This window comes from Poecilia reticulata, linkage group LG6 (genome assembly GCF_000633615.1).
Source record: "Poecilia reticulata strain Guanapo linkage group LG6, Guppy_female_1.0+MT, whole genome shotgun sequence".
In the NCBI taxonomy this organism is placed as follows: domain Eukaryota; kingdom Metazoa; phylum Chordata; class Actinopteri; order Cyprinodontiformes; family Poeciliidae; genus Poecilia; species Poecilia reticulata.
Window position 1 is genome coordinate 20,642,043 of NC_024336.1, and position 15,329 is coordinate 20,657,371.

At 36.9% G+C, this 15,329-nt stretch overlaps 1 protein-coding gene across 6 annotated transcripts in view; it reads left to right on the forward strand.

Annotated features, from left to right (window-relative positions):
• The first annotated feature begins 5,353 nt into the window (after positions 1-5,353).
• Positions 5,354-15,329, forward strand: part of ndrg4 (NDRG family member 4) — a 47,612-nt gene continuing 37,636 nt past the window's right edge. For 3 of the 6 annotated variants that reach the window (XM_008411760.2, XM_008411761.2, XM_017305230.1), the window contains exon 1: positions 5,356-5,493. The gene's annotated coding sequence lies outside the window, so the exon portion shown is untranslated. Of the gene's footprint in view, positions 5,494-15,329 lie in introns of all 6 variants that reach the window. The other 3 variants (XM_017305229.1, XM_008411759.2, XM_008411762.2) reach the window with 3 other exon arrangements.

Consider the following 15,329-nt stretch of genomic DNA (forward strand, 5'->3'; position numbering starts at 1 on the left):
CGAGGTTAATGTCATTATCTGTTTCGTAAGAGGTAACACTCAGGTCTAATAAAAATCACTGCTGCATTGTCACCAGAGTCTGGGGCGTACATCAAATCAGCAGTTTCAGTGCTGTGAAACATGTTTGACATGAAAGTGCCCTGAAAACATGTTTTGGATGTGTGGGCCATTTACCTCTTCAGGAAACTGAGGGGGAATCCAGAACAAACCTGACCTCAGAGAGAGAGAAATCTTTTTTTCAGTTTGTCAAAGATAAAAGGGTTTTTATCCATTTTAACTATTTGGTCCTGAATGTATTACTTCTGTCTTTAAGCTGTTACTTTTGGTATTTTTTTTTTATACACATACAGAAAATAAGACTTGTGTGACAGGTTGTAGATAACAGAGTGACATGTCATAAGGTTCATTATTGGTGATGCACTTATTTGAAGTCAGAAGAACACATACTCAAAACCCAAAATAACAGATCATATTTCAATTTTGACCTTAATTAATTGTGCTTACTTATTTTAAAAGCTTTAAATTAAGCCTTAATCAGTTTCATACTGTTTAGCAATATGATGGCAAGGAAAAAAGAAAAGAATATTTCCTATACAGTCAAATTAAAGCGTTTAAACATTCAATGTATTTTTTGTTATTTTTTCTTTTTTATTAGAATTGAAAATATGATCTTAGCTTTGTTTGTATATGAAGCTCACACGCCTTTCTGTCGCCACGGATATCTCTAACACTCTGTTGTAAAAATCGTCCTCGTTTTAACTGTGTGACTGCTTCAATGGAGATAATCACCCAGGAGAAGAAGAGCATCTGTTGCCCATGGTGCCAACGGGGCTCAGCACTGCCCCCTATCAGTGCAGCATGGTACTTCCTGCCTCACCATATATGACCAATCAGAAAGACTAAATAAGACACACACATTCAATAAGTATTAGACAGACTTTGGAACATCAACCTGTGTAATACATTATGTAACTAAGCAGGTAATTTTGCATATACATGCAATATAAAGAAAGACGGTAATGGGTAAGGGTCACTGTGTGAAACAGAACAGGAGCTTCACCTCGCCCTTCTCCATGTATATGAACAGGAAATGAGTACATTCAGCAAATGTCACCCTCACATTTTGAAATTACACAGAAAACAATTTATCAAACAGTCAGATGGACAAACTGAGTTTCTCTTATCTGATTGTAAGTATTTTACTTCTCTAAATGCCTCACTTGCCTCCCCTGACTGGATGTCACTGGTAACAAAGCTCCTAAAAGTCCATTCTAGTATTTGTTCTTTTCTAATTAGTTTTTATTTTATTTTATTTTGTATTTTAAGAAACAGCACTGGTGTCAACCATCCACTTTGTTAAACCCCATCCTGGGAATTAAAACATGCTGGTGAGCGCTACAGGGACCGGGACATCAAACTTGCTGGCAGAGGATTTATTCATTCATGCATAAAGGTGACACTTCAGGACTTGCAACAAAAATGTTGTGGTGTTTAAAGCAGAGCCCATCTTTTATCGTTAGGTACCAGACTCATCACAGGAGGAATGGCAAAGGTTTTAGGTTTTTCTGTAAAACACTAACCTATTACAACACCTATTCAGTCTATAGTAAAGAAAATAAAGCAATCTTATCCCCTATTTGCGTGATTTGTTGAAAACTTAGCACCCTTTTATGAATAGTATTTTTGTTGATTTATAGTTATAGTAGTAGTTTATTGTGTGAACAGCTTTGATGTTTACACAAACCTGTGTAAACTAAAGATTTTCTTTAGATCATTATCTTTCTTTTTAATTTCTATTTCTCTCAGTTTTCTGGATTTATCTTTTTTTTCTGGTCAAACAGACTTGACTTAGATTTGAAGTGATTGGATGTAAATTGGATTTGCTAATCTTGTGATGTGATAATACTTATTATTAATAATACTTATTACGAATTGGTACAGTGCAGACTGAATATTCTAAAAGAAATGCTTCAAAATATGTATTTAAACTTTTACCCAACATATAACTCCAACTTTGTAAAATCTAGAAATTATTACACCAGTCTGCTGACAATCTTCTCTTGTTAACGCAGAATCAAAATAATATATACAAGCTAGAATATATACAACAACCCTGAATAATACTTGGGTAAAAACCCTTGATAAGTTAGAGATAAGCAACAAGCTTTTAGTATCCATCAGCAGCCTCCCATCTCAATATTTGACCGCTCTTCTTAATTTGTGGAGCATATCTGAAAGCAAATATGCCCATGCATTTTTAATATGAGGTTTGGAACAATTTAGAAGTTCAGTGATAGTTTGCTTTTATCCATTCTATTCATCCAAATGATTTTAGGATTAGTATCCAGTTGCAACATCCAACAGCATAAGCTTCAGTCATCTAGCTGTTGATTAGAGGAAATCTGGAGCCAGTTGTCTTCATTATTTTTCAACCATCACACCATCATGTTGTGGTTTTCTTTGGCTTAGTCTGATCTTGACACCTTTGAATGTCTTTAGTCGTTAATCGACGCTTGTCAAAAACGAATAAGTACTTTTTAGCCTATCCACATGAACAGCAGCCAATTGCAGCCGCGCTCCAAGGTGCTGATTCTAAAGCAGAACCTCTGAGTCTTTCGTGGTTCCTGAGTTTTTGCTGAATGTCCTGAACGGTTATCTTTTTACCTGTAAGGGATGTTTTGTGTTAGATGGTTAATACTTTAGCACAAGTGAGTGTTCCAACAAGACAGTGATCCCAAATACACTGGGATAAAAAGTGGATTTGGAACGGATAAAGGAGGCTAACATTGAACATCTAAAACAAGCCTGTGCTGAAGAAATCAATCTAACAGAGGCATGTAAATGTTTCCACCCTGTTGGAAAGTTATGGACTGTGCTGAAAAGTCGAGACTGTGCCAGGAAACCAACCAGTTTCCAACGAGTTCTGCTAATTCTCAGAAGAAGAGGAGCCAAATAACCGACCATAATTATGACAGAAGCTTGTTGATTGCTATGGACCATTTAGCCACATATAAGTGTGTATGTGTAATAACATAAACTTGCACATTCAATTCATTTTTTTTTATTTATTGTGAGGGCTTTTTCTTCTGCTAATATTACATCTTGGAAAAACAAAGGCTCAAATGTGTCTTAAAAATGTACCTGCCTGACATTCATTTTCCTGACTGGTGTATGTAGTCTCCTCACTGTCCCTGCAACTAGACAAAATTACACAGAACAGCTCCTGTATCCATTTGCACATCACGTCCTTGTTTGTTAATCTTCACACCTGCCCTGTGTTAGCTAATAACTTACATGGTATATACTTCCAGGTTTTCAGACATGCTGCAAAATCCTTTTTTTCTTTTTTTTTAAAGTTGTGCCCTCCTGTTATGCACTTGTGCCAACTTTAGTTGTGTCAGGCTTTGTCCTCATGCAGCCCTGGTTTTGTTGGATAAAGATACCTATTCTTTAAAAAAAAATATATATRTATATATTTATATCTGCCTTTCTCCTGTTTCTAAACCCTGTAAGATTTCTTCTTCACCATGAAACTGTATTATTAACAAAAATAGTTCATCTGGTTGTTGCCATAAAAAAAAATCTTTGTTGTCTTTTAAAACAGACAAGGAAAAACTGTAGGTGTATCTGTTTCTTCTTCCATTCAAAAGATTCTCCCGCAGGACAAATGGATCTTTGAGGCTCCTCCAGAGTGAGATCAAGGTAAAGTTTATTTATATATCACGTTTCCATCAACTCAGGCTCCACAACGGCTTTTTACAAGGAAATATGACCAAAAAGTTAAAAGCCATAACATTTCAAAAGGCATTTATCTCTGCTAAGATGCAATAATCAAAAAGCAAACAAGAAACTAGGACGGCATGTAAAAAAAAAAGAGTAAATTTCCTCCATAAAACTCAAGACATTTTTAGGTTAAAAAGGTCAAGGCCTTTTCTGAGCTCCAAAAGTAGAAAATTTGCCAAAAAAAGTCTCTGACATTTTTAGATTAATTTGAGTTTGAAAAGTTAAAGTAAATTTACTTGCTGGCAGGTCCAACAACAAGAAAGCACGATAACTACCAGAATCCAAAGTTGGACAAATGTCAGGTACAAGCTTAGGTAGGTGTGCAGTTGTGCCACATGCTTTCTGTTTAAAGTTAAACATGGCGAATTGCACATGGCTTGAATCATTTTCTGTGCAATGTGACAAAACATGGAGATGTTCAAGGGGTATGAATACTTATAAGGCATTCTATAGCACTATGCCCAATCCTGCAATGTATTAAAGACTCCTTAGTTCATTATTTAGCAGGTTCCTGTTTCCTGCATAATACATTCCGCTTTTGAAAAACCAATAACCACAAACCATTCACTGTTACTGAAGGAAAATGCACAGCTTCCCTCCTCCTGCCCTCTTTGTGTCTGGCATACCTACAGCCATGAAAGGTGCAGCTGATACTACCAACCTCACCGGGTCGTATCAGTAGATAAGAGCAGCGAATCAGATGTTTTACTACGCGACGGCAGACCGTCACCCCCAGAGTGTCCTCTGAATCCCTAAAGGGCATGGCAGTCTGGAACAGTCAGACGAGCAATGAATAAACGTCTGGAAGAACGGCTCCACTGCTCCACTTCTCCTATCTGTCCCTAATGCTCACATCAACAATCACACGTTCATCTCTGGAAAATTACATTGAAAGAAAAAAAATAATAACCCAGACATATTTAGGATGGATATGTCTTCTTGTAAACCACCACTGTGCTGAAGAAATCAATCTAGCAGAGACATGTAAATGTTGCTATCAGTGCTTCTATCACTTCATGGCCCACATGCCCAAACATGGTCAGATCCTTTGACGGCAGCTTCAACCAGACAAAATGTTCCCCTGTTTGCCTACAGGCTGTTGAGCTGGTCTGCTTGTGTTGAGTGTGTGTGTGCGCGCGTGTGTGGGTGTGAGGATGAGTTGAGCTGATATGGAGTCATTTTGTGTCACAATTGCATGTTCAGAAAATGCTTTTTTTTTTTTGCTCCCCCCTTTTCGAATGAGATTGAATATTTCCCTGCTTTCCAGCACATTCTTTGATCTCAGTTTTTGCCAATTCAGAGCAGCTGACCACACCCATTAGATGGAGGTCCGTGCAATTTCCTTTCTTTCTTTTTTTTTTTTTTGTTTTTTTAATTTTCGCTTTGTGCTCGTCTGTTTACGTCAAGTCCTTCCCTTTTATATATATTTTTTCTCTCTTCATTTCTCGGTGGTGTGATTTTTCTCTACGTGCTGCATCGTCAGTGAAGCCACGTGCTCTGTGTTTATCATGAGGAAGGGGTGGGAGGCAGAGTGACGAAGAGACCATTCTCTCTCTTTTTGTCCACTGCAACCCCAAGCACACACACACACACACACACACACACACACACTCCCTCTCCCTCCCTCCCTCTCTCTCTGTCATCCAGATCGTGGCAGACGGAGAGACAAGGACAAAAACCCAACCACGATCTCTGAGAGCTACGCTACAGGTACAGTAAATTTTGATCTATCTGCAGCTTTGTGTTAATTGAAACATTTAAAATGGGTAATACTAAGGTTGAATCTCTCTGTAGCGCTTTAAATGGCTTAAAATTTGCATCTATCCTTTATATTGTCCATGATTGTGAGACTTGACGCCTCCCTTGAGAGGTGGCTTTTTGTTGTGTTGGAGGACAACAGCAGCAGGAGGAAGAGAAGGATGTTAAAATGAGGGCAGCACTTTTTTTCTTCTTTTATTTTTTTCTGGCACAGAATCTGTGAATACTGATGCTGAGGCTTTGTGCTTCTGTTTACACACCCCCGCTGGCGGCTTCTGCGTTTGCGTGAACGGAATGTCGACAGGTTGAATTTGTTGACCCCGCGGGGAACAAAAGGGCACCATTTGCTGGGGACCGAGAGCAAAATAAATGTATAAATATTGCGCTCTTAAGGGGGCTTACGTCACTGAGAAGGGAGGAGAAAATGATGTCTGGCTGTCGCAGGGTGAGGCAGCTGAATGATGCCTCTACAGTAGGTAGAAGTCATAAAAGTTGATTGAATTTGGTGCAGGCTTGGATAGCGGCGCCTACTATCTGAATGCATGAATGCTCCTGGCGACACCTGTCTGAGTCTGAAACGCAAATTCTGGTGTTCTTTTCTTTTTTTTTTGAGAAATAAAAGCATGCATCTTCATTTTGCCACCTGAACCCTTTGAAAAGATTACATCAGTGAGCAAAAATACTAGCTTAGTCCTTTGTAGTGTCACCAAATCATTAATTATTTAAATGAAGGATAATTAAAATATATCCTTCTGCCAGAATTGCTTCTTTTTTTTCACATCCAGTGAGTGTTTTGTCTCTAAACTGTTTTTTCTCCCCCATTCCCATTGAAGTTGAGGCTGTCTTCCCTTTGGGAGCGGTCTGTTTCCTTGCTCTGAATTTATTAATAGATCTACAAAGGCAAAATAGACTCCTGTTTTTTGTACTTTTACCAGCCTCACATCAGGTTTAATTTAGACCGTATCACTGCTCCATTAAGCCCATTTTGGCATCTGGCTGTTGAGATTTACCATAGTGGTTAGGAAACCAGATAAACCCAGAGCCTTGTGTGAATAATGATGTGTCAAATCGAGCTCCAGCTGAAAAATTCATTCTGGGTGTATCTGTTTGAAGCTCCTTTGCTTGCACACTTACAAACGACCGACTCTTGCCCCATATTTATGAGGTTGTACACTGGCTACAATATTTTTGTTAGTTTTGTTTTTTGTACATTAGATATTTTCATTTGTTTTCATTTGGATGCTATATTAACATCACTTTTACATGTGACATGGCCTGTTTTTGTTTTTAATTGATGGGAATGCATACTAACCTATATATATGCTAAATTTGCATTCTTATTTTCACATTACAATCAAGTGCCAAAATAGAAAAAAGCTACCCGTAGTCATTTTTATCCTCAAATCTAATATAACAGGATAATAAAAAACAATATTTTTAGCAAAGCCATCATTGGAAGGTAAGCTAACTCAGGTAGCTGTGTTTGCTAGCATTGCTAATATTGGTAATGTTAGTAAATAAAGTTGTTACTGTTATGTTTTGGAGAACTACTTTATTCATAAAAAAGATCACAATTTATCATAATAACAAAAACCTACATTTTGAGGAATTTTGATTTACAAGTACCGCTAACCAAGTTAGCAGTAATGTTAGCATTCCTAATAAGCAAACAATGTTATTTTTCATAACTTTCTGTCCAAGAAAACTATTTACTTATCAGTCTAGATAAACAACAAATTTGTAAATTGATTAACAAAGAGCAACATTTAAAAGCATTGACACAAAAGTAACACTGTTTGCTAATATTGTAGCTGCATTGTTAATCTGTTTTATCTAACAGTGCTATTTTATTTTATATATTTAAAACACAGAAATTAAGTCAACAGAACAATTAAATACAGCATTTTAAGGGCAGACAACTTTAGTAAGCAAAGTCAAATTCCCTACATGTGCTTACAAATATTTCTAACACTTACGCTCAAAGAAAAGAAACTTATTAACGGCTTATCTAACATAAATATATCAGTTTCCTAAGGTTACTTATTTTAATTATTTCCAAAAGAAATGCTTTTCTAGAATTTGTAGAGTAGATTAGGTTAAGAGGCCAATTTTAACTACTACGTATGTATCTCACCTGTGGCAGTGGCACAAATTATACACAAAAATATATATCTAAATTTGTAAATAAATGCAGGGAGTAAGAGGCTGAAAAGTGTGACTGGCATCGAAGGATTTACTTGTTTGTAAGTCTTGCTGTTTTTCTGCTACTTTGTATGTTGAAACAAATCTTCTCTCTCCTTGGAGTCTCCAAATCGCTCCCTAAACATCCATCTCCCTCCCACCCACTGGCATTCTCAACAGCTAAACAATGAGGTTGGCACTGTGAGTGAGCCACTGGAAGAGCAGCACTGTTATTAGCGTGTTCTGCATGCTAATGCTTTCCACTTCGCAAGATGTTTTTCCTAGATTTCTTCTCTTTTTATTTGGGAGCTCTCCTTTCATCTGCGTTAGGGTTGTTAAAATCATTTTTGTTAGTAAGTATTCATCTCAAATTGGGTTTTGGTGGTTTTTCAATACAGTTGTGGGACATGCAGTCCCACCGGTTCGGAAGCATCAATATTTCAGTGAGAGGGATTGTATTGCAAAGATTTCTGACGTTCGATTCACTACACATTTTTTTACAGGATTCTCTTCAGGCTGTTGGGTGTCCTTTTGATTAGTAGCTTTGTTTTCTTCCAATAAAATTCTGCGAATCTTTTCACAACCTCAGCACCTTGAATTTTCTCAGCAGCAGTGCAGTGGATCTTGTCTCTTGTATTTTTATACCTGCTGATAGATGCGGCGAGGAACTTCCCTTCCAAGTCTGGCTGCACGGTTCCAGTGAGCCTTCTGCAGACGATGTACGTAGGATTATAAAGCCACTGTAGCCAAAATAACGTACCATGCTGTGCCTCGCAGTCCCCATCCCCCGCTCTCTCCCCTTATTCAGCTCGGCTGAAATTGTTTATGGCATTTTCCGTTCATCTGTTTCATTCTGTCAAGCAGTCCAGTGTTGTGCATATTCATTATGCAGCAGCCAGCCTTTTGAAAATCATTATCTAGTAATTAAACAAATATGCTTAGTACAGAAGTAGTTCATCTGTCATGGCGTAGTTATCTATTTAGAGATAATTTCATAGGCGCAAGAGGCATTAGAGCTATGCTCAGACGAAAGGTGATGTTGTCCTAAAATGTTCTGTGTGTCATTTTCAGGGTGAGGTTCACATTGTTTTCTGGCTCTGCTTCGGCTTTGTGAAGTCTAATCATTCCCCAGATTGTTTATTCATTGAATGCTTATTATGTTGCCGACTTAATACTGCTTCTAAATGTTTAGCCCTCATGGGCCCCTGGGCATTTTGCTTGTGTTTTTTGAATTTTATTATTAATTAAGTGTGGCTGTGGGATGATTCAAATGGAATAAAATTTGTCCAGGCTGTATGTTTATTGGTGATTTTAATTAGTTTTTTAGTGGCTTTTATTTCTTTTTGAAGTCTTGCACATTCCTTTAAAAAAGGTAAATTTTTTTGTCCTTTCTGCCCTTTTTACCATTAACTCACATTCAAAATTATTTTTTCGTTGTTTTCTTGGCATATTTTATCAAAATGCATCATAGTTGAGATTTTTTTCAAGGACTATAAATCAAACAATCTCAACACACAGACCAAATGGCTTTTTCATTTTTCCACATAATATCTTGATGACTCCTAACTTTGAGGAAAAATAGTGTGTAGATTGAAAAAAGTGTTACTTTTTGTAAGGTATGTCCCCTCCACCCTCAAAGAAAGAACATCCTACTATACTAATAATTATACATGGTTCTGCGCGTGTGATCTTCTTTGACTGCTTTGATGATTCAGTTTCTGAATGACTGGATGGAACCATGGATTCTTGTCTTAAGTTGGAAATCCTGCAGGAGAATGTCCAGCATCAGTTAAAATAAGGCCATTTATCATTTATGACACCATGCTTAAGTGAACTTGAGTTATGCACAATAATCTGAGAAAAAAGCAAGACCACCTTTGAAAGTCAAAAGAATTGAAGGTTTTGGAATGGCCTAATCAAAGTCTGGATGTAAATGTGATCAATGCTAGATATGCACTGCTCATGGTGGCAGCAGGTTGGACTAGCTCTGTTACATTATTTTGATTTGTTCTATTTTTAGACTTTTGCCTCCGTTTCTTTGATTGAAGCATTCCATGTTTGGACGGTTTTTCCCTCTGGTTTTGGATGCTTTTCAGCTGGAAGAGATTTTGCTCCTACTTTTATACTTTCAGACATTTGTTATGATGTGCAACCGTGGCAACAAAGGTATTGTTTTTACAACTGGGAGCTGCTGTTCAGCATCTCAAAAGCTCAAATCATACCTGAACTACAACTTCAAATCCTAGAGGAGTTGTAAAGGAGACTTTGGGGCTGCAGAGCGAGACTAAAGAGCAGAGAGAGAAGACAGCACTCCAAACTCTCTGTTCTATGAATCACAATGGGCCAGTGTTAAATCCCCTACTCCAGCATCTCTCTTTCCTACCACATGGTCACACAGAGATCTGAAAAGGAGCGGCAAAAGCAAATGATGAATATAATCTCCGCTACCTGGAAGTTGAGCAGTTAGCACGTCAAACGATGGTCATACAGCAACAATCTTCAGTTGCTGTAGATTGTCAAGACGGACTGCAGCAAATCTAGTCAGTCTTGCAGATTTGCTGCAAGACTGACTGCTACCAGAGCTCTGTCCTCACCATCCACAGTAACTCTTAGAAGATACTTACTGAGTTCTGTTAACAATTAATTTCCCTTTTAGATGAAGTATTCTTAAATTGAATTTAAATGAACTGAATCGTGTTGAACTGAATATGATGTGGCGTGACCTTACACTTGGTGTTAGTGTTTAAAAAACATCCAGTGTGGCTAAATGAAGACGATTCTTAAAAGACGAAAGGAACCAAGCCTCCTTCACAGCAATAAAAAAGACTCATTACCAATAATCCCGTTTTTTAAAATGGGGCCAGGTTTGGATATCTTTTTTTACTCATGAGAAATTATATCAAAACTTGCTTATTGGACTGGAATTGGAAAAAAAAAAATCCAAATTATTGTTTGTATCACAATCTTTTTAAAGATGACTATGGTTAATAATGGCATTTTGGGGGCGGGGGGAAATGTGTGGACATATTTTTTCTTCTTCAAAGCATTTTTTGTGTCAGAGGGACAAAGTTGGAGCAGAAACTAAAGGGACTCTGAGAAGCCATGATTAAATAAATCATCTTGTAATTTCATTAAGACACACTTTAGGTTAATGTTGAACTTTTTACAAACTTTTTTTATGCCAAAAACTAAAATAAATCTGGAAAACAGCAGTCTAATCTAATCTAATCTAATCTGTGTGCTTTGTTTGACATGTTCTGCCACAGGCTTTCACAACAACTCAGACAGGACACARTAATGCAATAAAGTCAATTAAGACATATAGCTAGAGATTACATTTATGTTAATAAACAGAGCAAATTTTCCAAAGAGATTTACTTCATGGCACGTTTTAGTAACATATTTGTATCTATTGGAGATTTGTACTGCCTGGTGTACTCCAGTATGACGAAAAGACTCAATAACACCCAAATAAAAAGTTTTCTCTGGAAGGCTTTCCAAATGTCAGTGTTGCCTTAATAAGCATTGCCTTCGTTCTGTTTCCAGTCTGATGATTATAGCACTGCAGTCAACATGCTAAAGAAATCCAATTATAAAACTGAGCAGTTTTCAGTTCAATTTAATAATATGCAGCTCAACTGGGCAAAAGATTTTCAGATGAATCTCACTCTTACTTCCTGTTATTGCTGTACTCAGATGAAATGGAGCATGTCAGCAATCCCTGCCATTACACATTTTTACAAGTGTTGTTTTCCCCCTCAGTGTGTTTGTGTGTGTGTGTGTGTGTGTGTGTGTGTGTGTGCGTGTACGTGTGCGTGTGTGTGTTTCTGTGTGTGTTATCCATTGCTGTTGTCCATAAGTGTTCGAATGCCAGCCTGTGTGCTTGGCTGTCCATGGTTACTGTCTCAGTCTGCAGGGAACTACTGATTCTGCACTGGTTCCACATTTTCTTGAATTATTAATATTAGAAAATCTTTGTTGAAGAAATACAACCAGCCATTTTCAACTCTAAAGAAAACATAATTCCTTATGTGTTTCAAAACATTGGATGTTTACAAATGATTAGATGAACGATGCACCAAACCAGCCTGATATTAACTTCATGCACTTTGACACTTAGTGGTCACTAATGGAAGCCTTGTTTTAAAATGAAGACAGGCACAGTGTGTAATCGATGGCAACATGACAGTTTTTTAAAGATTATTTTTGCAGCCAGCAGGGTTCAGGAATCACATCCATCAATGAATTAAAATAAATAATAATGAACACCAAAAAAAAGGCATTGATGCTTCAGTTGGATTAGTACTGTATTAAGATCCCATAGTGTTGCATCAACTGGAAGACAGAGGCACAATGAAAAACCCATCAAGTCTAATTCAAGTAAGCCTCTGAGGACAAATAAAAATGCATGGCCATACATATGAGAGAGGCAAAAGTTTTAAACTTAGCTTGGTTTATGTTCATATAAACATTCTGAATAACATTTTAACAACAAGTGTAAAACCAGTTTTAATTTTTATTGGCTTATGCCAAAACAAAGGATCAAGTGCTTAGTTTGGAGTCAGTAATTTAAAACTATTAGATAGGAGGGACAGTGGTTATGTTGGACATACGGTTCCCTCTTTTACAGAAGTGCAAGGTTCAGAGGAAGAAGAAAACCACAGAAGATCTGTAGATGCAATGAAGGATGCAGAGGCCTTGGTGTGACATAGAAGRAAGCTGAAGCGAGGGAGATGATCAGCTAGAGATTAAAGACAGCAGCTGAAGGAAGATATTGGAAATTTATCTAATTAAAATTACACATGRTACCTCCCAAATATTCATGAGGTCACATGATTACATGTTTTATTTTGTTTTGCATTTTATATTTATACTTGTTCTTCTTTAATTATAAACCACCTTGTAATATAATAATGTTGTTTGCCAGATAAACTTTGCTATATTTTTTCCCTATCTGTTTCTTGCAACATTTTAACAATCTCATGTGCTAAGCTAGAATTATRTGCAGCAAGCTTTAGCAACAGGCTAACATATCAAGCTAATATCTTCTAATAAATCTAGCTTTTTATAAGCCGACACTACCTTTTTATTAACCTGACAAATTGAGGTGTAGATGCAGGAAGATCAACAAGTCAAATTCTTAAACATCTTGTTTTTTTCCTGGTCTAATCATCAAATACATCAAAACTGAAAAACAGTGACCCTGTAATTCCTTAATTTTCTGTTGTCTTTAATACTTATRGTTTTTACAACCACTTCTGTTTTTAGATTGAAGGGGAAAATTAACAATCATCAAAAGTCAAGCAGAGTTTCAGAAAACAAAAACAAAGTATTAAGCAGCGAAACATTTCTTTTTAAATGAAACAGACAAGAGCACTGGCCATAAAAGAGCAGAAAGCACATGTATTCTCTTTTATGATCAATTTTTATTACATCTTATGGTTGTACTGGAAAACGTTTACACAAATACAATTGTATGTGAAGAAAATCTGAATTGGCAAGTCAAACCTAAAAAAACAAAACAAATTACATTATAGGTCAGAAGCTAATTTTATGCTAAGTGACTTGATTCGTCGTTAGCAGTGAAAGCAACATTTGCTCAACTCACATATAATGACACACCAGGATATTGCATTTCGATTATTAGCTTTGGCAGAAAATTAGCAACGATGCTTCTCAATGTTTTGTCATTTTACTGCTAATTTGGTCAGTAATAAAATACAAGACAATTAGTGCTGTGGGGATGTCAGTTTAATAGTGCAACAAAGACAAGAGGATCTGAGGAAGAAAACAGTAGTTAATCAGGAAAGCCATCTGTTATCACGGATTGCTCCATTGGGCTTTGAGCCTTGACATCCAGTCCAGGAAAGAGTCTGGTGAAACCATCCATCTCCCACCAATGATGACTAGTGGCCACGTACTGTCCGTCCATCTGCCCTGCAGCTTAATGGGGCAGACTATAGAAACAACCAATAGAAGGGGAATGCAAGTTGCAAACTATTTTTATCAACTGCTTACAAATCATTCAATCTAAGAAAGTAATTTGTGCAAACTTGGAAAACAATATCAGATTTACTTACATGTACATTCAGTAAGCTGTCCTTAGCTGGACGAAAACATTGCAGCTGGACTTATTCCTCAGCCTGAAAGAGACAAACACCTTTCCACCTTGTAAATGTCAGRTTGGCAGTAAGATTTTACAGTTCTGTTTTGTTTTTTAAAATCCATACATTGACTTCTCACTAGATCAATTCCTTGCCCTATGTAACTGGTAAGAACAATTATTGGTTGCAGATAATGTTGTTTACTGTTCCTAATTTTCMTTCTGTGACAAAGGTTATATATGAAGCCTGTAGCACTTGCTTTAAAGTGTTTTAAAATTCATCTCCAGGGTACAAGTTCAGTAAACATCCTTAAAATTCATCCTGTGCCTAAAGCAGCCAGTGAGTTGGAGCCAAATAAATACATGTTTTACTAAAGTCTCTGAATGCAATTATCAGCCTTAGAAAAAGTATAAAAAGTGGAATTAAATTCTTCTGGAAATGTACTAAAAATAATCAGATTTGTCTATAARTGAGGAATGACAAATGTGAGGTAGGTAAGATCTGATCAGGGTGATGCTTTCATTTTTTACTTTGTGAAGCATTAGGCAAGTTAAACAGGTTTAAACAGCGCACCCTGTATTTCCAGTGACATAGTTACTGWATGAATTTATGCAGCAACAATATTTTTTGCAGGACTTGACAGTTTATACCTTGCTAAATTGGAAAGAAAATATTATTTGGTCTCCTTCTGGCAGTTCGCATGGTAGAATAATCACACTGAGCGAGGCTTGATGATGTTCTTTGAATAAATCAAAAACAGTCCCAGGACTGGACTCCCCCTCCACCGGCAGCACCTGCCACCATGCTGTCAGACCAGCAACATTCTGGTGGGAATCCCCAGAATACATGAGTGATGCTAAATTTGCCTGAAGGGAACAATCTGGAAACATATTTCTACAGTTAACCTTGTGTGTGTGTGTGTGTGTGTGTGCGTGTGTATGCGTGTGTGTGTGTGTGTGTGTGCGTGTGCGTGTGTCTGCATGTGTGTCAGATACTAAAATAAATGCGGCAATCGCAGGTTGATTTGAATCATGAAGTAGATAAATGCGATAATGAATCGCTTCAACTGTGTTGCTGATCCATTTTGAGATTCTCAAAAAAAAATTCTTTGAAAGTTTTTTTTTAAATTTTGATCAGTATGAAAAACATTCAAGTTGAATAGACTCATTACATACATTTATATTTCACACAGAGTTAAAGATTCAAACAATATCTTTTATTCACATGTCTCAAGATGATATATTCTGTTTCAGCACTTAGGATTGTTAAGTCCTGGATGACTGGGAATATAAACAATGTCCTTTTTAAATGACAATGACTCCAACATCAAATCAAACAAAGGTGCCACATCATTGACCTTAGCAGCTCTRTTAGTGTGATTGTTCTGTCCACTACTAAACCCTGACACTTTYAACCCATATTCAGAACTACAGAAGCATGAATTATTAATATTATTATTATTTTACAGACCCTTAAATGCTCATCGTTAGAACCGTAGAGACG